The sequence below is a fragment of the Eretmochelys imbricata genome, chromosome 11 (assembly GCF_965152235.1).
Source record: "Eretmochelys imbricata isolate rEreImb1 chromosome 11, rEreImb1.hap1, whole genome shotgun sequence".
Classification (NCBI taxonomy): Eukaryota; Metazoa; Chordata; order Testudines; family Cheloniidae; genus Eretmochelys; species Eretmochelys imbricata.
In genome coordinates, this window is record NC_135582.1 from 26,196,933 (window position 1) to 26,221,362 (window position 24,430).

General features: G+C 38.7%; 1 protein-coding gene across 6 annotated transcripts in view; it reads left to right on the forward strand.

Annotated features, from left to right (window-relative positions):
- The window catches only part of MBD5 (methyl-CpG binding domain protein 5), a 254,423-nt gene that overhangs the window by 109,102 nt on the left and 120,891 nt on the right, over positions 1 to 24,430 (forward strand). For all 6 annotated transcript variants that reach the window (XR_013347482.1, XM_077829817.1, XM_077829816.1 and 3 more), the window contains one exon: positions 19,097 to 19,233. The gene's annotated coding sequence lies outside the window, so the exon portion shown is untranslated. The remainder of the gene's footprint in view (positions 1 to 19,096; positions 19,234 to 24,430) is intronic.

Below are 24,430 nucleotides of genomic sequence, written 5' to 3' on the forward strand. Positions count from 1 at the left end.
CAGCATTCTCTCACTGTGCAAACCCTGCAAAAATATATAGTCAAGATACCCACACAAATTGATAGTAGGGAAAATAAACCTGTTTAAAAAACCTGCTACTAGTAACTAAAATTAAGAGAGACATTATTGGATTTTGAAGCTATGCAGGATGAAACAGGAAGAGTCCTGTGCTACCTATAGACAATCCTTTTTTATTTTTTTGACTGACAGATTAATTTTAATTGACTTGCATAAAGAAACAGACAATAAAAAGCACACTTATATATGTTTCCAAATACTGCACACTTCACAAGATCTCCAATAGAGTTATGCAGTTTTACAATTTGTCAAAGCTGGAAGACCAGACAGTACCAAACCAGACAATACTATATAGACATAACCTGTTAGAGTGACATGAATATAAAAGAGAAGAAGATATACATTAATGGAGGGAAGGGAGGGAAAAAGAGGAGGAATAGAAGTGTACTAGAAGTCACGCATTCTTTGAGCAGTATCAATGTTTTGCAATGACAACAAGTTTGAAATTGGTACCTCTTAGCTAGGATAGCCCAGACCTTTCACACAGTCACCTCACCACCATAGACACCTTATTTTTCTCTGTTGGTCATAAAGAGGAACCGAAGAGAACAACAAGTTCTGTCGGATGCATTAAAGCACACTTAGTTTCCACCCTCATGGGTATAAGGGTTTTAGCATGCTGAAATCCATTTGACATCTGTGACCTGATAAAAGCATAATAGTAACTGTGTAGATTTGGAAGCCCAGTGGTCTGCCCCCCCTTTCCTATAGAAAGTTAGAGGTTTTTAAATTATAGTCATGAACATTGACGAGGGTCCCATAGGAAGGCAATAATACTGCTATTAAATTTTCTGAAGTAAAACAGAGGGACATATGTAGGTAGGCAGCTTAGAATATAGCGGAGTCTAGGTGGAATATTCATTGTTATTGTGTAAAAACTTCTCCACAGGCTCAAGGAAAGAGAATACCTCTTGTTTGCATCACTGTTTGAGAGTATACAGGATCTAAATTTGTCTTCACTAGTTGAATATTTCATGGTATTTTTATACCTAGGTACTTAGTTGTATCCATTTACTTCTGGAAATTCCATTGGGAGAGAGCCCAACTAGATGGCAATAGGGAGATTTCCAATAATTCCAATTTTCCCAGTTTATTTTGTAACCAGGTATTTATCTAAATATTTGAATCAGTGATAAGAGGGCTGGAATTGTGCTTTCTAGCCTGGCTATATGCAAAAGAGCATTGTCTGCATATAAAATCAATTTATACTTCATGAAACCAAGTTGTATGCTTCAGATATTTGGATGAGCCTGTATAGCTATTGCCAGGGGCTCAGAAGCTAAATCTAACAGTAATGGAGACAGTGGACATCCTTGCCAGATATCTTTGAAGAGGCTAAAGGTATTTGAGATCATGACTTTGGTTGGGATGCAAGAGAAATATAACTATTTAATCCAATGAAAAACAGATCCAAATCTAAATTTTTATTGCATATAAAACATATATCTCCAGTCTACCCTATCAAAAGCCTTTTCTGCATCTAAGCCTAAAATGGCTTGTTGTTCAGGCTCATATTATTTCATTGCTTATAATATCAATAAGTTGTCAAAGGTTACCAGAGCCATGATGGTCTCTGACAAACCCAACTTGATTTGGGTGTATGACAGATCCAAACATTTCTCCAGACTCATTGCCAGAACTTTTGTCAGTATCAAAAGTACAAGAAGGTAAATGGTTATCATATAGTCCAAAATGTTTAACGTGCAATTACAGGGCCATTTGTCAGGAGCACAGCTAGCGCCTAGCATAGTTGCTAGCCAACCCAGCAAGCTCATTTGGGCCCAATGAGCTCCCTCCAAACAGTTGTGCTTTCTGATCAGCCAGAGTCTGCTACTTGAGCCTTGCTGCTGAAGCAGCCCATTGGCTGCTCAATGCATACCACACCTGCAGCTCTCCTTGACCAAGTTGCAGATCAAATGCCAAATTTGGTAGAGTAGTTTTGAAATCATTGTTTAGCTAGTGGCATTCAGGACTCGTCAGTCCCACCTTCCAGTAGGAATTTCTTCATTAACTTTAATAGACTTCGAATTGGGCCAAGTGTTTGGATCTCTATGCTAACATTTTACTTACTAAGACGTCCCCTCTGGGTATTATCAGGATCAAACTTGTAAGTCTCTTTTAAAATTTAGTCTGTGGATGAATTGGAAATGTATTCTACTTTTTGGTTTTTTTTAGTTTCTATGTATTTTCTTCATTTGTATTATTGATTGTACTGTAGGGTACTTTATAGTGTTACAATGCTAAAGCATCATCTAAACCAGGGATGAGCAACTTTAAGATAATAGAAGGTCACAAAATCCTCTTAAAACCTTTTGGCAGGCCATACAGATTTAAAAAAAAAAAAAAAAGATTGAACTGGGTCACTGAGGGTATCGGTCTTTTAGTAAAGCAGCTGCTGCCTCATACCATTCTTCTTGGGTCTACTATCCCATCAGCACTGGCCTCGCCATCCAGCTTCATTTATTGTCTACACATTGGCAAGTTTTTAGGAGCTGAGAGACAATCAAGTTCTGGCCAATTCCCCTGCCCCGGCAGTGGGCAGGCAGGACACATCTCTACCAATAGGGAGGAAGTAATCAGAGCTGTGTGGTGTGGGATGTAGCGAGAGCCTGTGTCTATGGGGAGCCCATATCCAAACTAAGAAGTTAAAATAAAGAGAGAGAGAGAGAGAGAGAAAGAAGAAAATCAGATTTTTAAATACTTATGTTTTAAAATCTAACTATTTACTTGTAAAGAACAAAATAACTAAACTAAATAACCCGACTTCAGAGCTGGCTAGGTGATAATTGGGCCTACAGACTTAACCTAATTATAAGCGCAACTATTAAAAAAAAAAAGTGAGTGAAGTTCATAAATTGCCCCAATAACATGTTATATAAAATTATTATAAAAATGTAAAAAAAAAACACAGACTGAATTAATTTAATTTAAACTAAAAGGGTTTTATGCCAGTCAAGGACTCGGTTAAGGTTGTCATAGAATCGTAGGATTAGAAGGGACCACAAGCATCATCTAGTCTAACCCCAGTTAAAAGCCAACCACCCAGATGGGGGTTCGAATCCTGGACCCTCAGATTAAGAGTCTGACGCTCTGCTGACTGAGCTGTCCCACGCTGGCTAAAATAAAGGAATAGAGATGTGGAAATCAATTAACCAAAATCAGTTTTGAAAATTATGTCTGTTGATGGACAAAATAATGAGAGGATGGACTATTGTGCCCAACGCTCCATTTTGAGATTCTTAAAAAAAATAAAATAAAAAAAGACTTTGGGGCAAATTTTTCAGAAGAAATAGTGTTCTGCCAACAGCTTCTGAAGCAAGCTTCACCACAGTGGGTGTCATCCCCACTGTCTGCTGGGACCCCAGGCCTTCATCATCCTGAGAGATGTCCTGCCCACCGCAGGCCAAAGAGAGGGACTCAGATGACATTGCCATCTCCACCAGCTTTGTATAAATCCCAAACAACACCTGAGATGTGAGACTTCATCGTCCCTCTGCTTTCCCCATGTGTCCTTTACCTTCCAGATCTTATTTCTTTTCATTTGTATCTTTCTCCTTTTTCCTTCAGTCTAATAAGAGACTGACTTAGCCAGCCAAGACTATGTTTTGGAACACTGCTGTAAGACTGTGACCAGTAAAAGGCAGCTACATGCAGTCCCTCAACAACCTAATGCCAAGTCTTTGAGTGGCTGATAAAACCATGTGCTGGGCCTGTTTTTTCTAGCAACAAGGTTGCAAATGAAAGTCAACACTGCCGCCAAAGGCTGCATTTTCTGTCTTTGCTGTTCTTTTCTCGCTCCCTCCACCTTTTTGTATGTTTGTCTTGTTTTGTCATCTTAGGAAGCAGGATCAGACTTTAACAATAACAGCAATAATAGCTCCAGCCCATTTCAACTAAGTTCCTCTCTTTTCCCTAAAAAGGACAGTTATTACCATCTTTAATTCCATCTAAAAGACTGTCAGAAAAGTTTTTTTTTCCAGATGAAAGGAGAGGGAACAAGGGAAGTTGTTGAAATGAGTCTTACGTAATACTTCACATTTCTGAAAAACATTAACTGGTTTTCATTTTTTCTGTATCTTTTTATTTAAAAGATTTACAATTATTTTTAATGGTGTGCTTGCCAATGTACTGAGCACGCTGAGGTTTCTGTATACTAAACCCTGAACCTTGTTTAACCCAGTCACTGTCCAACATTAAAGAGTGTTATATAAACACTTTTGGCCCATATATTCCATTTAAATTAATACAACAGAGACAAGAACACTGAGTGCCCTGGCTTTCTGCCTTTCCAGCCCCAGAGTTTGGGATGATTTAGAGAGTGAGTGCTCAGCCTCGGAGCATTCCTTTGAAGGGTTTTGTAATTTTGCAGTTGACTCTAGCCTTCCAGACACACAGCTGCTACCGGGGGGGGGGGGGGGGTAGAGAATCACTTGGATTTTCCCAGTGGTAAATTGAAAATTTTCAGCAAGATTGGAAATTTTACTGTGGGAAATTTTGATTTTTGCAAAATTCTCATTTTTCTGTTAGAAAATCATTCTGAGAAAAAACTCCTGACCATGACAAATACAATGAGAAAGTACTATGAACCAGAACAGTAAACTGTTGATTGATTTACCTCACAGAATCTTTGGATAATAGATTCACCCTAGAATCCAGTTTGCTCTTTACTACTTAAACAAACTACTTTTGTAATACATTTATATTAGGGCTTGTCTACATTACCGCTTGGGGTCGATCTACGATATGCAGCTTCAGCTATGTGAATAGCGTAGCTGAAGTTGACATACTTAGATCTACTTACCGTGGTGTCTTCTCTGCAGTAAGTCAACAGCTGATGCTCTCCCATCAACTCCTTTTGCGCTTCTCGTTCTGGTGGAGTATCGGAGTCGACGGGAGAGCGCTCAGCAGTCAATTTATTACATCTGTACTAGACACGGTAAATAGACCCCTGCTGGATCAATCGCTGCCCGCCGATCTGGTGTGTAGTGCAGACAAGCCCTTTAGAATAGCTTTTAGGAATCCCACTCAAGCATCAGCACCCCATTGTGCCAGGCACTATTCAGACAAAGGAAGAAAACAGTCCCTACCTATGACAGAGTGCAGCAAGTTAATAGGTGAGCCTGCATTCTGATCACTCTGATACTAATTAGTTCCCCTGGAGAAAGCTAATTGACATACTTAAAGGTAATTAGCTAATCAGGCTGGTGGCCTGGGTGAGTTAACAAGCCAGTTAGCCAACCAGCTCAAGGCTGATGAAGTCTGGGAAGGAAGTGCTGAGGAGAGAGGAACTGCTGATCCCAGTCAGGGAATGGAGACCTCTGCTCCTCTCAGCTCCTGAGGAAAGGGCCTAAAGCAGTGATATTCAATAGGCAATACTCAGCGTGTCGCACATCACCTCCATATTGGTGCACATAACAAAATTCATTCCGCACATGTTTGGGAAAAATTAGAGGGAATACTGATCACTGGCCTAAAGCATAGGTGATATTGTAGATAGTACTGTTTCATAGAATTGTAATGGTGTTGGTGGAGGGAATTCAAATAAATTACATGGTGGATACACTACCAATAGAGCCTCAGCCAGTTTCTGTGGTGCAAAGAGGCAAGAGCATACTGTACCCTGCTACATGCCCCATAGAGATTAATCCAGAAAAAAAATGCAATAAGAGAACAAGATAGACGAGGGGGGTAGGGTTGTAAGGATGAGGTAATAAAATGAACAACCTAGGAACCTCAGCTCACCACTTGCCTAACTGATTTTCAGGCATGGGGTTGTCTTCAGTGAGTTACATCAAGCATGAATTTGGTGCAGTGTTTGAATATGGAAAGAACTGTTCCTCATTATTTTTTTAGGCAAGGAAATCATTCTATATTTTTTGAAGAATGTTATTTAAAAAATACAAAATACCTCCTGAAGTGTCTGTGCAATGACAAAAATATTGAACCTGTTTCAGAGTTAGAATAAAAATATTACACTGTGCTCATGTTTTCTCAGGCATGAAATTTTTTTATTCTACAGTATGCTGAATTTCTGCTCCTGAATTCTAAGGCTGTATGATGGAAATTGATATTTTTTGCATACATGTAATCCAGTTTAGAATACAGTGAAGGATGAAGCAGCCAGTGTCAGGTTTCTGGGTACATAATTCTGTTGGGAGAACTTCTGCCTTGGTCTAGCTGTGAAGAGATTTATATTCTGTCTGAAGACACACCTGAGAACCATGGGTTTAGTAGGGAAGCTAGGAAGGAAATAAAACTATACTCTCTATAGTATTTAAGTGCCCTATATCCCATTTATGCTAAGTCATTCAAGAATTATATATGGTTATATGTAGGGCTCTACCAAATTCACAGTCCATTTTGGTCAATTTCATGGTCATAGGAATTGAAAAATAGTAAATTTCATGATTTCAGCTATTTAAATGTGAAATTTCATGATGTTGTAATTGTAGGGGTCCTGACCCAAAGAGGAGTTGTGGGCGTGTGTTGTGGTACTGCTGCCCTTACTTCTGCGCTGCTGCTGGCGGCGGCGCTGCTTTCAGAGCTGGGCAGCTGGAGAGCAGCGGCTGCTGGCTGGGATTCCAGCTGTGAAGGCAGAGCCGCCGCCAGCAGCAGCACTGAAGTAAGGATGGCCTGGTATGGTATTGCCACTCTTACTTCTGTGCTGCTGCCTGCAGAGCTGGGCCCTCAATCAGAAGCTGCCACTCTCTGGCCACCCAGCTCTGAAGACGGCAGCAGAGGAGTAAGGGTGGCATGGTATGGTGTTGCCACCCTTACTTCTGCACTGCTGCTGGTGGGGCACTGCCTTCAGAGCTGGGCACCCAGCCACCACTCTCCAGCCGCCCAGCTCTGAAGGCAGCGCAGAAGTAAGGGTGGCTATACTGTGACCCCCCTAAAATAACCTTGCGACTCCCTTTTGAGTCAGGACCCCAATTTGAGAAATGCTGGTCTCCCCTGTGAAATCTATATAATATAGGGTAAATGAACACAAAAGACTAGATTTCACAGGGGGAGACCAAATGTCATGGTCCGTGAAGCGTTTTTTTTTAATGGCTGTGAATTTGGTAGGGCCCTAGTTATATGAACAGGATGCCTATATAGTGTAATATTCTTTACAAAATTTATAAATCCCCCTTTGAGACTTGATTTTTGCAAGATCAAATAAACTGTCAAATCCAGGACTAAAACCGGCAATAATCCAGGACTGCTGACCCTGATGCAAAATTCCCTTTAATTTTATTAGCATCTGAATGGTAAGAAATAACAGAAGTGAAAGCTACAATTTAAGGGTTGTACAATTCCTTTAACAGTACTTGTGGGCAGGGCGGATTGATTTAAATCAAGGTGATTTAAATCACCAAGTGGAAAGCCTCAATTTAAGTAATCAATTTTAATCAACTTTTCCATTTCTACTTCAGTCAGTTTCTAAAAAAAAAAGTATGTTCTCATTGGTTGATATACCTATTAAAACATTTTGATTTACAACTAAATAGAGCTTTTACATTAGATTTGGTACTTTTTTGCTACCTACGAGGGTATGTTATAACTATAGATATTTATTTAAGCAATTATGTAGCTTAATATTTTCAGATTATTATTAATTTACATTTTAGTATGTTAATAAATGGTGAATGATATATTGCTTATTTACTAGATAATTGACTTTTTGCTCATGATTTGTGCCAAGCTGCATTAGAATGGTAACTGGAATTTAATTAAACACACACAACAGCATATAAAATTTATTCTTATTAAACATAACAGCATTAAATATTTTGAATACATAAACTTATACAAACATGTTTCACATTTACCACTAAATGACTGATTAAACAGAGGCATTAACTGTAGTCAGTAAATTAAACTGATTATTTCAGGTCTGCCTAGGAAAGTTTTCAAATATGCCTAAGTGAAAGTGACTGGAGCTTCATCCTCACCTAAGTCTCTTGAAAATCAGCCTGTCTCCTAAGGGCTGGTCCACGCTACAAAGCTAGGTTGGCTTAATTACATCATTCAGGGCTGTGAAAATTTTCATGCACTCTGTGACCTAGTGTCAGTGTAGACACCACTAGGCTGACAGAAGAATCATTCTCTTTGCCTAGCTACCCCTTCTTGGAGAGGCTGGTTTACTATAGTGATGGAAGAACCACCTCCATTGCTGTACGAAGTGTCTATGCTACAGTGGTGCAGCTCAACTGTGCCACTGTAGCATTTCTACTGTAGACATACCTTAAATTAGGCTGATTTATTGTGCCATATTTATAGGGTTGCCTGTTTAATGGCTGGTAACCAGACCACTCAGGTCCTGCCCCCTGTCTCTTCCCCCAAGTCCCCACCTCCTTCACCGCCTCTTCCCCCCAACCTGCTGCTCTGCTTCTTTCCCCACCCCCCCAGATCAAAAAACTGGACACCAGAGCTTGTCAAATGACACCTGGACACATAAGCCGAAATCCAGACTGTCCGGGTGAAAACCGGTCAAGTGGAAACCCTACATATTTGTAAGGCTTAGCCTCAAAAGTTATGTTTTCCCCCGTTTCATTATATAGAAAAACAGACATTAATTCTAACTCCAAGTTTTTATGGAGGCTCGTGGATTCAGCATATTTATTTTATATTTAAAGATTTTAAGAAATTATAGTAAATTTAGGCCTTACCATATTTTGTATTAAATTCAGATTTTATTTTAAACATGTTTATTTTTTAAAAGAATAACTTATTATAATTTAAATAATAGAATGAAAAAAATCTGATTTTTATTCACCGTGCATGCGGGAAAGGATAGGGGATGCAGTAACTTCCTGATATTAAAAAAAAACAACTTTCAGTGTACAGAAAAAGCTCCCTTTGCCTAAAATATTAAGACAAATGTTTTTGACTACCTGGAAGCTGTGTCTGGAATTGTTCTGTCAGTTGTTGATACCTGGACTATAATGTGGCCTGATGTGGTCTCTTGGTTTGGAAACTATTTGTTCTTCCTTTGAGGTATTAGTCATGCCGAATGCATTTGCTTCTGCGTATTTATATTTTGTGCATTATGGTTTTGTTACAAAGTGTATTGAGTAGGCATTGGATTAATATAATTCTGTGCTCATTAGAATTATCCTTGTATATACTGGTGATTAGCCATAATACCTTTCTAAAACATCAATATAATTTTAAATGGAAAAACATGGAAACAAATTCAGATAGTCAGTTGTATTTGCTTACAGTTGTAACCATTAAACACAAAATATATTAAGGTTAATTGTATTTATGGTACTCTTCATATGTAAATTAGTGTTCTAAAAAATAAGACAACTCAGTATGATGGAGAAACTAAAATTCTTTGTTGATCATACCAGCTTTCATCAATCCTAGAGTTATCTCCATATTAAATTAAATTTCAGTGAAGTAGAAAAGTAGATTTAATTTCCATTGTTTTTATTTTGGCCTAGGAAATGGAGAGATGTACCATCATAGATATGCAAAGCAGCTAGTAGAAATACATCACTGGTTTCAAATATGCTTTACTTCAAAATTTTTACTAATGAGTAGAGATGTTTTTTTTAAAATAGTTGCAAGACCCTTCCACAAAACTGAAATAAATTGAAATTTATTTTATGGTTACTTCAGAAAGCCTTTAATTTCCATAAGAGTCCAATTTCAGTCATTAACTTCTTCAAAATATAAAGAACAAGCCCCCTAAGCCCAGAGTTAGGAGGATATCTTGTTTGTATAGGCAGATGCTTGCTATGACAACTAACAGAGATGAGTGCTCTAATATATGGCATTTCAATATTCTTTTCTCTTTACTACAATAGGTTTCACATGTGTATAGTTTTCTTCCTTATTGTTTGGAGCTGAGTTATTTGTCGATACCATGTTTTCATTCTGTTTTTAAACTGTTGGGTAAAGGATGTGCGTATGTCATTTCTTATCTGGAACATGTACCTTTCTTGTCAAAACTAGGATGTTTTTTATAAAATGAGTCTGTTCACATTCATAAAACATATTATTTGAGCTTGTCATTTCTTTTTTGAAAGGACCAGGTTGGCATTTTACTAGTACTCAGTTTATTGACTAAATTGATGTCTCTGACTCTCTCTATTTGTGAATCTATAATCCTTTCCTTTCTGTTTTTATAATTGTGTAGAGAAGCAGATGCAAGGAGAAATACTTTGTTGGCGTCTATTTGTCCCAGAAGTTGACACCTACACAAAGGACATCTTTGCCAAATTTGATAAGAATGGTTGGGTTACTATTATATTATTATAGCTAGTTTTTAAGGTCTCTTATGTTTTGATTTTGATTTTCAATTCCTTTTGATTCTTAACTTGTATTATTGCCTCATAGTATGGTGTTCATCGGCCCACAAAACACATGGCAATAGTTATCATAAAAGATGTAATCCTCAAACTGTTAAGGGAGACAAGAATGATAGTAAACTTACCAAAGACCACAAATCCACTCCAACATGGGATTTGTTTTAGATATATCTTTGTTTATGCTTTCTCAGTGTGGTGTTGTGCCTCATTGTCTGAGGATAAAATCTTTTCTAGGTGAATTCTTGTTAATGTATATCTATTGCCAAGATGTAATGCAGTAGAAGAGTGTATTCCCAACAGCCTGATGACAATGTTAGTTGGTTACTCACAGCTGATTTTAAGAAGTGTACTGGTACCCCTGGATGTTATAATAGCTAAAATTAGAAGTAGGACTACAAGTTCTCAATAGGCAAATAGCTGATTATCCGTTCTATTAGGAAATGGAATAGTATGCTGGAGTCTTTTTATTTAATGTTTTAAAAGTACGGTTAAAATGGCTTTTATATTGTAAAATTTACTGTGCAAACTGAGTGATTTGCAGTCCAAGAATTGTCCAAGTTCCATGAAATGCAATAGTTTAGGAATGTGTTTTAATTATCTAAACTTCTCGTTAGAAATAAATGTAACTACATATCTTTAGAATAAAGTCTTAATCTGTTCACAGTTATTTTATTCATTATCTTCCCTGGTACTCTAAACTTGTACCTCTAAATATTTGGATCAACTGGATCTACTTTCTTCAAGAATAGTACAACTACTGCCTGTAGCCAGTCATCTGGTACTCTCTTGCTCTCACGCCTGCTTTTATAATTTTTTTATAGCACTTGTCGCATCAGCTTTTAGCAGCTCTGCTGTTATATTGTCAATACCTGCAGCTTTCCGTTTTTAAACTATTTTACTGCTCTTTCTGTTTCTTTTTTTGATGGTGGTTCATTGCTGATATCCATTCTGCATTGCAAACTTCCCCATTCATCTAGCAGGCAAGTTGTAGTAGGCAAAGAACAAGGAAGCTTTAGTCGAGGCCAAAGTTGCACTGATAACATATTCACGCTCCAGCTGTTGATGGAGAATGAAGATTAAAGATGTCTGCTCTTTTCATTGACTTTACAAAGGCATTTGATTCTGTTTGGAGGGAAGCATTATGGAAAGTAGCAGTTATATGGAGTTCCAGATAAGATTATTACAATTATAATAGCTATGTAGGAAGACGCTTGCCGTGCTGTAAGAATTAGTGGAAAATTAAGCAACCTTGTTCAAGTCAAAGTTTGATATAAGATAAGGGGGCATGGAATCACCATAATTTTTCATCCTGTTCTTAAAATGGACATTAAGAACATTAGATAAATTGGAGGGTGTGGCATTGGATGATCTAGAGTTAAGCTCCTTAGTTTGGGCATCATACAACTAGCAGACACGTTGGAATTGGTTATGATAATATTACTATCTTGGGAAACTGGTGTAGTTGACTTGGACAAACAGTCAATGCCAGGAAGTCAAGTGGTTGTATCTTGGAAAAGGGAAACTAGTTAAACCATTGAAAGGCAGCAACGATGAAGTTTTAGAACAAATAGTATCTTGCGTGTACCTAAGAAGCTTGATCATAGAATCATAGAATGTCAGGGTTGGAAGAGACCTCAGGAGGTCATCTAGTCCAACCCCCTGCTCAAAGCAGGACCAACACCAACTAAATCCTCCTACCCAGGGCTTTGTCAAGCCAGGCCTTAAAAACCTCTAAGGATGGAGATTTCACCATCTCCCTATGTAACCCATTCCAGATTTCACCACCCTCCCAGTGAAATAGTGGTTCCTAATATCCAACCTAGACCTCCCCCACTGCAACTTGAGACCATTGCTCCTTGTTCTGTCATCTGCCACCACTGAGAAGAGCCAAGCTTCATCCTCTTTGGAACCTTTTTGGATAGTTGAAGGCTGCTATCAAATCCCCCATTACTCTTCTCTTCTGCAGACTAAACAAGCCCAGTTCCCTCAGCCTCGCCTCGTAAGTCATGTGCCCCAGCCTCCTGATCATTTTCATTGCCCTCCTCTGGACTCTCTCCAATTTATCCACATCCTATCAGTGTTGATAGTTCCATTAAGGATGAAGTTAAAAGAAAATGTGCATTAGCCGTGGGTGCTGCACAGAAACTGACAAAATTATGGACTGATAAAAACATTACATTTGGTCCTAAAGTGAAAATTTATCAAACCAGTGTACTAACAGTATTACTCTGGGGTCTGAAAGCAGCAGCATTAAACGAAAACACCGTCAGGAGGCTGGAGGCAGTAGCAATGAGAGTTCTTTGAAAGATGGTATGTGTAAAGTGGAATGATTTTAAGACAAATGAAGTTAGAAAGAGAGTAGAACGTGTAATCAAGGGAACAGGATTGGCAATAGTCAAAAAGATTACAATAGTGGGGACACTGCAAAAGACAGATGATGAGATGCCAAAGAACACTGCAAACGCAAGTAAGGTCAGTCCTACTGAGCTAACCACTGACTAAATAATGGAACATAATACTCAAGAACGTGACCATGCTGGGCTTAATGGAGGCATAAGCCATGGACAGGAATGAATATGGAAGTTGTACTGCTCCCTGTGCCTCCAAGATGCTATGGGATGAAAGAAGAGAAGAGATAATAATGTCCAAAATATTCACACCAAATATTTTACTATTCAAGTAGTCTCATTGATTCCAGTTAGAATACTCTCACAGTAAGGTAACACTCAACATGAGTAAGGGTATTAGAGTAGGGCTCACAACAATACATAATATTTATGTAGCATTTACACATTAAGGACCAGATTCTGATCTATTGTACCTTGTTGACTTTTGTACCTTACTTTTCAAATAGTCCCATTGAAGGTAATATGGTTACTTGTAGAATAGGGAACTACTCAGTGTGAGTAAGGGTATCATAGTCTGGCCCGTGCTAATTAGCCTCCTGACAGCTTTGTGATATGGGAAAACTCCAGATATTGAGAGGTCTATTTGCTTGTCTGAGACCACATGGTAAGCCATTAACTAAGTGAGGAATAGGAGTCCTGGCTCCCACTCCTATACTCCATAGAACTAACTGCTCCTCTTCCGTGAAAGGAAATTAGCCAGACTGCTTTTGTTTTTTACTTAACCAAAATATTTGTGTAGCTTAAATGTAATGCATTTGCAAGAGAATAATATTTTGCTATACAGATTTAAAAGTCTATATTGCTCCCTTTTCTTTGTAGGCATGAGAATAGCTTCATTTCATTTTGGTCTCTGTTCGCTAGTTCTGTTCTCTTTTGTCATTATCCTGTTGCAAATGCCCCCAGAATATTTAGAGGAACTATATATGCCCAACTGTACCACCCCTTATTCCAGGGGTGGGCAAACTTTTTGGCCTGAAGGTCACATCAGGGAATAGAAATTGTATGGCAGGTCATGAATGCTCACAACATTGTGGTTGGGGTGCGGGAGTAGGTGAGGGCTCTGGTTAGGGGTGCAGGCTCTGGGATGGGGCTGGGGATGAGGAGTTTGGGGTGTAGGAGGGTGCTCTGGTCTGGGACTGAGGGGTTCGGAGGGTGGGAGGGGGATCAGGGCTAGGGCAGGGGTGTGGGAAGGGGTGCGGGCTCTGGGGTGGGGCTGGGGATGAGAGGTTTGGGGTACAGGAGGGTGCTCTGGGCTGGGGTAGAGGGGTTTGGAGAGCGTGAGGGAATCAGGGCTGGGGTTGGGGTGTGGGGAGAGGCTCAGGGGTGCAGGCTGCGAGTGGCGTTACCTCAAGCGGCTCCCAGAAGCAGTGGCATGTCCCTTCTCCAGCTCCTACACAGAGGGACGGCCAGGCAGCTCTGCACGCTGCCCCATCCAGAGGCACCGCCCCTGAAGCTCCCATTGGAGTGCCAGAAGGGGCCATTGAAGCACGTAGGAGCCAGAGCAGGGCCATGCCACAGCTTCCGGGAGCTGCATGGTGCGGCCCCCAACCCAGTGCCCCAGCCGGAGTGTCAGAGCGGGGCCGAGCCGCATGCTGCAGCCCTGACCCTGTACCTCAGCCAGAGCGGGGCCGAGCCACGTGCTGTGGCCCCCATCCCAGTGCCCTGGCTGGAGTGGGGCCGAGCCATGTGCTGCAGCCCCCGTCCCAGCGCTCCTGCCAGAGCGGGGCAAGGCCCAGACTACGCTCCCCAGCGGGAGCTCGCAGGCTGGCTTAAAACGGCTTGCGGGCTGTAGTTTGCTCACCCCTGCCTTATTCCATATAACGCACTTCTAAAAAAAAATTACTTTCATTTCATTCCATACCTTTTAATAACTAACTGTGTTTGACAAGTTAAATCCACTTCATGAAAAAGTCTATGCCTCTAAAGAATGGCAGTTGTTAGTGTGCATGTATTCTGTAAACCTGGAAAGCATTTGTATACAGGGTTTATTATAACCACTTGAAAAACAAATGCTTCCAGCATAACACTGAATATAAGTCTGTGGTATAACAGCTATAAAATCTTTCATGTAAAATACAGAAGCCTGAATAATTTCTTCATGTCATCTTTTTTCAACGTTGTCTGTTCAAATGTAAGAGACCTATTTTTTCATGTATTTGGCAACCTCACTAAAATGAATCAGTGAGTTCTAATATGTCAGTTGTTTTATTGAAATACAACACACACAGAAACTTGCGGTGACAGATTGCTTTACGTACACCCAAAATCTTGAAACCATGGAAATAAGTTCAAAGGGAGAAGTTTCCTGCATTCTTTATGGACAGCTCAGAAATGTTAAGGTATAGTAATTTCCCAAAAACATTGAAAGTGTGACTGGCAGATCTGCCCATCTGTGGGTTGAGGCAACAGCATATGAGGGTGCTGTTAAGGTTTTGCATTGGAGTGTAGGCTTGATGAAGCAGGTTACATATTGGTTTTTGCACCTGTTGGAGGTAGAAGTGAAAGCCTTATGGAATTATGTTGTTGACAACTTTGTAGATAGATGAAGGAGGCAAAGAATGCAGGAAACTTTTCCCTTGACTTCTTATTTAATCTTTTCAAGGTTTTGAGGTGGGTGAGGTGTTTCCTGATGCAAACTTGTCACTAAAAGTTTTTGTTTGTGCTAATTCCCTAATTTTTCCGTACTGGATTGGTGTACCTCAGTGGGTAGCTCCACAGGGTCAGGGAGAAGAGAGCAGGGACAGGCATCTGGCTTGGAGTCAGAGGAATAAACTGCAACACTAAATCCATTCCTATCAATGATGTTCCTCCTAAAACATGTGGTATGTCTCAGGAAGATTTTTGTCTCTATTTTGACACTATTTAAAAGTTACTCAAAGTAAATATGCTAAAAGCAACCACCCGCATATATCAGTGATGACATAATCTGTCAGCTGGAGGGAACCTCCATGAAGGACTCTGTGTCATCACTCACTTCCCAAAATATACCATAACTTCTCAGCTTCTAGAAATTGGACACAGCACGGAGCAGCTGTAGCCACAAGGTACATGGTGGCACTCCAGCAGCAGGTCTATCTACAGTGCAACCCCTCATTCTGGGTCCCCTATCCCTGCCATTGGGAAGCATATCTCTCAAACCTTCCAATATGTGAGACCTGCAAACAAAACCTTTGACAAATAATTGAAATGTGAAAAACCTGTATTTTGTTGTCATTCCATAATTTATAGATTATAATGGCTTTTTAAGTTTAAAAAATAACTGCTTTTAAAGGATATTTTCTCACTGTGTGAATTAAATAAACTAGGTTTTCAAAAATAAATTATATTGCATGTATTCATAACATCCTGTGATATTGGTTGGCAGCAGGATTTGAATCCTGTCCCTGAGTTGAATCCTCAACTCAAACTTCTACCACTTCAGCAACAGGAGTAATTACAAGTCTCTTTCTGGACCAGTCACCAGAGAAGGAGCTGACACACACATCTCTGGTATATTATATGACTGTTTGCTCGACAGCATTAGACAATGTGGAAATCAGGAATCCTGTCTCTGAAGGGCTGTGTAATATATTAGTTAGAGCTAGGGTAATAAAAGGATGTATATTTTTGAACAATCTATCTGAAAGACATTGTTGCTAAGTGGGTAATATTTGGGGCTACCATACTGGAAACTTGGGTTCTATTCCTAATTGTGGCGTCATGTAACCTCTATGTTGACTTATTTGTAAAGAGGTATGTGGCGGTGGCTGATCAACATCTAGGATTGTAGCTATGGCCTCAGCTGATAAAGAGAATTGGCATGTAAACCTCCATTAGTACAAGTGAGATTTAAACTGTATGTGTGTATCTGTCTCTCTTCCTCTGCTGTGTAGCTGCAGTTGGAAACATTGGTCTGAAGTCCTATGCAGACAACATTTTATCATATAAACTGCTATGGGGATGATATTGTCGGCAGAATTTAGTATTTTGTTTCATATCGATATATTCAGAAACAGTGATTGGAAAATTGAAGAAAAAACACAAAATAGAAGGAGCTCCTACTTCTTATTGGTACTGTCCTACTTAGCATATGTAGAATAACGTGAAGTGAAAATTAGATGCCAGGAGCTTAAACATTTTCATAAAACGGGATTCAAAGAAATATAAGAACCTTTACTCTAAAGTGGTCTTTTTGGACATTGCCTTATTTCACGTCATATAACTTGACTTTAGTAAAGCTTTTTTTTACCGTCTCACATGACCTTCTCATAAACAAACTAGGGAAATGCAACATAGATGGAGCTACTATAAGATGGGTGTATAACTGGTTGGAAAACTATTCCCAAAGAGTAGTTATCAGTGGTTCAGAGTCATGCTGGAAGGGCATATTAAGTGGGGTCCCGCAGGGATCAGTTCTGGGTCAGATTCCATTCAATATCTTCATCAATTATTTAGATAATGGCATAGAGAGTACCCTTATAAAGTTTGCGGACAGTACCAAGCTGGGAGGGGTTACTAATGCTTTGGAGGATAGGATTAAAATTCAGAATGATCTGGACAAACTGGAGAAATGGTCTGAAGTAAATAGGATGAAATTCAAAAAGGAGAAATGCAAAGTTCTCCACTTAGGAAGGAACTATCAGTTGCACACACACAAAATGGGAAATGACTCCCTAGAAGGAGTACTGCAGAAAGGGATCTGGGGGTCATAGTGGATCACAAGCTAAACATGAGTGAACAGTGTAACACTGTTGCAAAAAACAAGCAACCATCATTCTGGGGTGTGTTGTAAGCAAGACACAAGAAGTAATTCTTCTGCTCTACTCCACGCTGATTAGGCCTCAGCTGGAGCATTGTGTCCAGTTCTGGGTGCCACATTTCAGGAAAGATGTGGACAAATTGGAGAAAGTCTAGAGAAGAGCAACAAAAATGATTAAAGGTCTAGAAAACATGGCCTATGAGGGAAGATTGAAAAAATTGTTTTTTTCAGTCTGGAAATAGAAGACTGAGAGGGGACATATGTTTTCAAGTACATAAAAGGTTGTTACAAGGAGGAGGGACAAGAATTGTTCTTCTTAACCTCTGAGGATAGGACAAGAAGCAGTGGGCTTAAATTGCAGCAAGGGAGGTTTAGGTTGGACATTAGGAAAAACTTCCTGTCACGGTGGTTAAGCACTGGAAGAAATGGACTAGGGAGGTTGTGGAATCTCCATCATTGGAGATTTTTAAGAGCAGGTTCGACTAATACTGTCAGTGATGGTCTACTTAGTGCTGCCATGAGTGCAGAGGACTAAACTAGATGACCTCTCATCCCTTCCAGTCCTATGATTCTGTGTGTATCAACCTGTGTGTATCAGTCTGCACCAAACCAACATGAAAAAAATCAAATATTCTGACTTCTAATTTGTTTTTACTACACTTCTGTAAAATAAAGATTCATTTACTGCTGTAAAAATGAAAATTTTGCTACAACTTTAACTATATCATTTACCGCTCAACATAATGTAACTTTAATCACATATTGATTTATTTTTTATTTCAACCTTTTAGGAATTTCAGAGATTATTGGTAGGTAAATATGCAGCAAGGAAGAAAACGTAAATACCTCTTTATCAATAAGTTTGTAAATTATTTTTTAGCCATTATAATTTTCAAAAGTGTATAAGTGACTCTGGAGCGCGATTCTCATTTTCAGAAGCACCGAAGTCTCATTAAAATCACTTCTGCACTTCTGAAGTTTTCACCCTATGTATATAATTAACTTATAATCTACACTGCAAAGGCAACAGCGATTCAAGAAAGATGACTCTGGTGGTTTGGACACATGTCAAGAATGGTCCTGGAAAGAATGCCATACATGGCGATACACACCAGAGTGCAAGGAACTAGAAATAGAGGAAAATCAAGAATGCATTGGATAGACATGATAAAGAATGACAGAACAAAAATGATTAAAGATTGACAAAGCTGTGAAGCTGGTACAAGACGGACAGGAGTGGGAAGAAGATATTTAGCCTCATTGTTGCTGATGAGCTGACAGATGGAAATCACAGTACAAAATTTTTAACTCCTCTGAGCTTTATTGGTAATTCCTCTAAACAACATGATAAAAAGCAGTTGTCCCTCTTCTTGCCCTACGAATAAATGACCTCCTTTTTTTTAAAGGTCTCATTCTACAAATTCCCATTATATAGCCATCGCCCTTATGCTGTGAAGCAGTTTGTCAGAGGCACATCACATGTATGATATGAAGTACAGCTATTTGATAATTGAAGTAGTTTGTGTCTCTGTAAAGATGACTTTAATACAATGGATGTTTTGTTATAGGAAGAAGAGGTGTCATCTCAGTAATACAGACAAGGAAATATAGAGGCCTCTTGGAGCATTATAACACTAATTCTCTGCAAGGGTTCAGTGAACTTCCCAAGGTTGGTGGATTTTTCCACCAGTTTACCTAATCTTAGGTAAGTAAATTATCTCTCTCGCCTTCATCTTCTCCCCCCTCCCCTGATCCCCACCAACAGATACTTGATGCAGCTTTCAGAATTATTTTTTAAGTGTTCTATTGTGTTTTTCCTTTTCTCTTAAAGATAACCTGAAAATAATCCAACAAATTAGATTTATGTGCTGAGTGCCCCAGGTAACCAGGATAAGAGCTCATTAATTTAATAATTATATGTTTTATCTTTCTTTGGTCCACCATATATAGCACTGCTGTGGATGGCTCTTATCTATGGCATTTCAGGATGTATTGTTTTATTGATGCCACTCCCACCCTGGAACTCCACTGGAAAGTATAGCCAGCCTATACATAAAATAAAGCCTGTTTGGTTACAGTCTTGTGTAAGAGTTTAATGTTTTTTAATATTCTTATTTAGTAGTTGATTTATTTTAATAACTATTTAATAAAATAAGGAATATTAAATGTTCCAAAAAGTAAATAAAGACAGGACTTCGGTTACCTTTGTAAATAGAGGCCATAGAATTTCACCATGTGTTTTTTGTGTCAAGCCCACAAATTCTGGTTGAGCTGGAGCATGTCTTTTAGAAAGATGTCCAAATTTCAGCACAGTGTATGCTGGTTATTGAGTTTAAAACAGTTTTTAAAAGCTAAATTCTAAACTAATTTTCTGAATGGCACTCGTACCCTGGTTATTTTAATGCTACTTGTATATTACTTTTTGGCATTATTTGATTCATGTTTATGTTTTCTGAAAATTGTGCTGAATCTTTCATTAGTCCAACTATTAATCTAAATAGGGTTAGGAGATGCTTTTTTTTAAAAACTGCTTGAACAGCTTTAGTAAGCTAAGCACACTGTACACAAAGCAAGTAGGAAAGCAGATTTTCTGAAATGCCGAACATTTCTCCAGAAATTCCCTTCACAAACAGGTTACTCAGTCATACGCATTTTTACAAAATGCAGAACGATAATAGAAGTAAATATAAAAATCAACTTTCCTTCTAGTTTTCCATTGTGTATATATAGTAGAAACTAATAAAAGGTAAACATTTTGCCAACCATCATCATGTAATTATCATAGTTATTTTCTAAGTAGTGGAAAACTGTGGTAATTTGATACTAGCATGTGTAATACAATGCCAACTAGTTAATAGTGACAAGTGTAACTGATAGCGATCACAGTCTTGTGGGGATGGAACTCCCCCACTGATGGAAGGAGAGTTTGCAAAACTACCTCTCTCCAGGCATCATTAGAGAGAGAAACTCACAGTGACACAAGTTGGAGTGGTGACGTTTACATAAAACAAGGTGACCCATTTCCATATCTTCCCTGGTGTTCATCTGGAGTTTATTGCAGCCCCTAGCCAGTAATAGCTTTCCTTAGTAGAGAAAGAACCAGACACAGAATTGAAAGCAGTTGCTGACTGGATGGGAGGGAGCTTATTCACAAGAACTCATTTTCCTGATTAAATAAGCCCTATTTCTTACCTTCCAATTCTGTGGCTGCTTTACTTGTTTTGTTTTTGTTGTGTTTTTTAAATCTCTGGAGAAATGGTCTGAAGTAAATAGGATGAAATTCAATAGGGACAAATGCAAAGTACTCCACTTAGGAAGGAACTATCAGTTGCACACACACAAAATGGGAAATGACTAGGAAGGAGTACTGCAGAAAGGGATCTGGGGGTCATAGTGGATCACAAGCTAAACATGAGTGAACAGTGTGACACTGTTGCAAAAAAAGCAAACATCATTCTGGGATGTATTAGCAGGAGTGTTGTAAGCAAGATACGAGAAATCATTCTTTCACTCTACTCCATGCTGATCAGGCCTCAGCTGGAGTATTGTGTCCAGTTCTGGGTGCCACATTTCAGGAAAGATGTGGACAAGTTGGAGAAAGTCCAGCGAAGAGCAACAAAAATGATTAAAGGTCTAGAAAACATGACCTATGAGGGAAAATTGAAAAAGTTAAGTTTGTTTAGTCTGGAGAAGAGAAGACTGAGAGGGGGCATAACTGTTTTCAAGTACATAAAAGTTTGTTACAAGGAGGAGTGAGAAAAACTGTTCTCCTTAACCTTTAGAGATAGGACAAGAAGCAAGGAGCTTAAATTGCAGCAAGGGAGGTTTAGGTTGGACATTAGGAAAAACTTCCTAACTGTCAGGGCAGTTAAGCACTGGAATAAATTGCATAGGGAGGCTGTGGAATCTCCATCATTGTAGATTTATAAGAGCAGGTTCGACAACACCTGTGAGGGATGGTTTGCTTAGTCCTGCCATGAGTGCAGGGAACTAGACTAGATGACCTCTCAAGGTCTCATCCAGTCCTACGATTCTATGCTTTAATATGCTTCCTTTCCAGTAACACAGCAACCCATTCTCCAACTTGGAAAGTTAAAATTCATTACTTTCTCTAAGGCAGGCTTTCATCAATACATTTATATGAAAATGCTGGAATGGTAGGTAGGTCTGGGTAAATACTGATTTTTCCATTCACTGGCATTCAGGGGGGGCGGGGGGAGTTCTGGTTGAATTAAACCTGGAAATTCCAAAATGAAATTTTTGTGAACTTTTTAAAATTCAATCTTGGGTCAACAGAAATATTTTGTTTGACCCAAAACTAAATGTTTTTTTTTTAGTTTTTGGACACTTTTTAACATAAAAGCAAAAGGGTTAGATTCAGAAAACACAGAATCATAGAATCTTTCAATCTTCCCTCATAGGTCATGTTTACTAGACCTTTAATCATTTTGTTGCTCTTCTCTGCTGGGCTTTTCAGTTTGGCCACATCTTTTCTGAAATGTGGCACCCAGAACTGGACACAATACTCCTGTTGAGCCCTAATCAGTGTGGAGTAGAGTGAAAGAATTACTTCTCATGTCTTGCTTACAACATTCTTGCTTATACATCCTAGAATGATGTTTGCTTTTTTTCGCAGGTGTTACACTGTTCACTCATATTTAGCTAGTGATCCACTGTGACCCACGGATCCCTTCCCACAGTATTCTTTCCTAAGCAGTCCTTTCCATTTTGTATTTGTGCAACTGATTGTTCCTTCCTAAGTGGAGTACTTTGCATTTGTGGAGTACTTTGCATTGTGCAGTATTGAATTTCATCCTATTTACTTCAGACCATTTCTCCAGTTTGTCCAGATCATTTTGAATTTTAATCCTATCCTCCAAAGCACTTGCAACCCCTCCCAGCTTGATATTGTCCACAGACTTTATAAGTGTACTCTATATGCCATTATGTAAATCACTGAGGAAGATATTGAACAGAATTGGACCCAGAACGGATCCCTGTGGGACTCTACAAGCTATGCCCTTCCAGTTTGACTGTGAACCACTGGTAACTACTCTCTGGGAATAGTTTTCTACCCATTTGTGCACTGACCTTATAGTAGCTCTATCTAGTTGTATTTCCCTAGTTGGTTTATGAGAAGGTCATGCGAGACAGTATGAAAAGCCTTACTAAAGTCAAGATACACCACATCTACTGCTTCCCCCCCATCCAAAAGGCTTGTTACCCTGTCAAAGAAAGCTGTTAGGTTGGTTTGACAGGAAATCCATGCTGACTGTTGCTTATCACCTTATTATCATCTAGGTGTTTGTAAATTGAATGCTTAATTATATGCTTCCATGCTTATAAATGCTTATATATGCTTTTCAAAGATAATTGCTAATCGCTCAGATATCTCCTCAGTCAGCTTCCTGAGTATTCTAGGGTGTATTTCATCAGGCTCTGGTGACTTAAAGACAGCTAGCTTGTCTAAGTAATTTTTAACTTGTTTTTTCCCGATTATAGCCTCTGATCCTACCTCATTTTCACAGGCATTCATTAAGTTAGACGTCCAATACAAAATAATGGAGTTATTAAATCTTGTTAGAAATTGATTCTTTCTTCTTGTTACCAAGGAAAATAACAGCTCCTGATCACCAGTGGAATCTTTTGTCATAAGTTAGGTGCTGCTCAGTGTGCCATATTTTATGGGGATGTCATTCTAGGAGAGTTGCATTGCATGAACAAACCATCCAACCAAAAGATTGGTCTAGAACCCAATCCCTGAGAACACCGATCAGACAAAAGATAAATCTTTGACCAAAAGAGGTAGAGAAGAAGAAGGAGACAGAAAAAAGGCGAGGTCTTTTGGGTAATGGAGAAGCAAAATAGTTGGGAGTGTCTGTTTGATAACTCTGAGCAACAACAGTGCCCTTAGCCAGTGCACATAGGACACTCTCTTTATCAACTATAGCTGGGCAATGTGTTTTATAAAATCACACATCATAGCTGTTCAGTGGCATTTATAATGCTGATGAGCACAACATGTACATATACGTATAATAAAGGTGAATGTCTGAAGTAATGATTAATATTAAAGTTTTTATTGAAAAAATAACCTTCTGTCTTGTACATTTCCATGTATTCAAAAAGTCACTTTTTGTAGCTTAAGGTTATCTGGTTTAGAAATTATTAGTGGAGAAATCATGTATACATTCAAGCTGAGATTAGAAAATAAGGTGCTCTAGAATTCTTGGTGACTTTGAGACTTTTTATACTTAAGATTATTGTCAATTGTCCATGTGATGTAGGTACTGAAATCCTAGGTGGAAATATGCTGTATCCATTGAAATATGCTGTTCCCAGTAAATTTGTTATGTAATATGTACATTAATTAGACTTATATGGTTAAGGGAGGATATGTACATTTTTTGTAAATTACTTTTACTTCAACTGTACATTAGGAATACATTTAAATATGAAATTAAGAAATAATTTTTACTCTAGTGTATTGTATTCATGGTATAAAGATGCATGGCTTAAATATTTTGCATAATACATTTTTAAACACTATGTTACGTCATGTATTTTTAGAGCTTTATTTATTTTGCTTGGGTAAACAAATGCTGTGTTAAATGTCTGGTGCACAGGGTGTTTATGTATGATGCAATGCTTTATTTAGATGCACCAATTTCTTTAAGAAATTTCAGTTATTTCAGAGAGGGTCTTACAAAAAATGCCATTATAAGGTTAAAGTTTAATTCTTTGAATGAAAAAGATTGTATGTAGCATATACACAAAGGAATGAATTTGCGTTGTTGCAGATTTCAGATATTTTCTCTAGTTAAAAAATCCTTATGCAGTAAAGTGTCGTGTCTATGTTTAAGATTTGAAAATTCTGGATTGAAAATTCTACAGTATTCATT